The sequence below is a fragment of the Phaethon lepturus genome, unplaced genomic scaffold (assembly GCF_000687285.1).
Source record: "Phaethon lepturus isolate BGI_N335 unplaced genomic scaffold, ASM68728v1 scaffold16495, whole genome shotgun sequence".
Taxonomy (NCBI): Eukaryota; Metazoa; Chordata; class Aves; order Phaethontiformes; family Phaethontidae; genus Phaethon; species Phaethon lepturus.
Genome location: NW_010541691.1, coordinates 1 through 1,971, shown reverse-complemented (window position 1 = coordinate 1,971; position 1,971 = coordinate 1).

Sequence of the window (1,971 nt, the reverse complement as noted above, 5' to 3'; positions counted from 1 at the left end):
TGAAACTAGATAACAGTGTCTTTAAATTTCATTTTTATTAATAAAAACATGGGTTTTATAACCTTCCCTGTATAACACGTACCTGCTTTATTTAAGGAAAAAGTTTGTAACGTACTTGATAATCATTAACCAGATGTCAGAATTTCTATACACTTTAAGAAATCTAGCAAAATAACTTTGTACAAAGTAACAATAATGCACAATTAAAAATATGACTAAATAAATGCATTTAAAACGTTTGCCTATAACACACTTCCTCTCAATAGCAAATATCACCGAGTCTGATGCAAAGGCAACATTCAGTCACAAGTCAACATCAGCCTATTGACCAACAGACTACGGGGGAAAAGTTGAATTTTAAGGAGAATGAACACCTGCAGTACAACTGTAAGATAAAATTCAAATTATCAACACACATCAGACTGAGGTATCTAAAATACACAGACTTAATTCTTAAATACATTTAACTAGTTTAAATAAATCCTACCACAGTCCTCAAGCAACCTCTAGTTGAATTAAAATGTCACTATGTATTAGACTGAGTTAGAAGTACCTTGTTGGTTTTTTTTAATGAAACTAGTCTGCTATAATCGAGGACTACGGAAATTTAAAACTGTATTTCAGAAGGTCAGGGAGAAAACTAATTTCAATATAACTGTTACACAAATTAGATCCATTGACAATGATGATGTCCGGAATCAGGTTTTCAGGTGGCCTAGGTGAGCGCACACAGAGCATAGCAAGTCACCTACGCAGCAAAAGCAGACTCCACGCAATGCAAAGGGAAACCACTTGCACAATAACTGCTCAGACTTTGTTACAAGCTCACTGATAAACACACACCCCATCTGCAACACACCCAGTGCACCACACTACACACGGTGCCAGCCCTGAGAGCTGAGCACCAATACTTTCCAATGACACTCAGCTCCGGCCACTGAAAATTTTGTCTTATCTACACTTCATATAAGACAGATAACCAGTTGCTACTGGTGACAGCGGGGATTTTTTTTTTAATTCTCTAAGTACGGAAGTGAATAACTTGAGAAAACTCTCACAAGATATTTTAGCAGACCACTTCTTTAAAAAAAGTTGAAAAAGTTATTTTCCAAAAATGGTTGTTATTTTGGATAAAATCAGCGAACGACTTACTAGTCATGTACCTTATGACAGTAAAGGTTAGTCTGAGCTGCAGAAGCTGTGCTAGCAGAGGGAGCCTCCAGAATTGTTACTGTTACACAGAACTTTTTGCTTCAAGAGATAGCAAGTAGGAGCAAAATTTTCTTCCTCATTCCTAAGCAAGGAGGACATAGCATTCCCATACAAAACAGACCAACCATGTCAGTATCTGGCAAAGAATGGCTTTGTTTAATGACTCCCTGCTTAAATTCATACTGGCTCATCTAAAACAAAGCTTAATTCCGGTCACATTTAAATGCATTGGCATGTATCCACACCACAGAATGCTAGCAATAAATAAATAAATAAACAATTGATTCTACGTTAGATTAGCTGTAGGGATGGGTAATGAATAATGCATATTGCATGACATTTAATATAACATCACGATCACATAGTTTACTTGAGAAGTATTTAAAGGCAAAGTTGACTGAAACCGTCAATACTCGCTTAACACTATGAACATTCGCTCTGGGAGCCGGAAGGGCTGTTCTAACTTAGCCTTATTGCCTTAATACGTTACATAATATGTTTTTTAATTCAACATGGTCTCCAGAATTACCTTTATAAGCACTTAAAGAGAATGCTTTACTAAACATTAACGCTGCACAGCTCGCTACACTTTTAGCTCATTAAGTTCCTCACTACTTTGTGTGACAGGGCCACACATCCCTGAAGAACGAGTGACAGTCCTGTCCTTTTCAGTCCATTAATGTAAGAGAAATAAAAAACTGTGGTTTACAACTAAAAAACCGCACCCGGGCGAGCCCGATCCCTGGGCAGTGCGTGAGG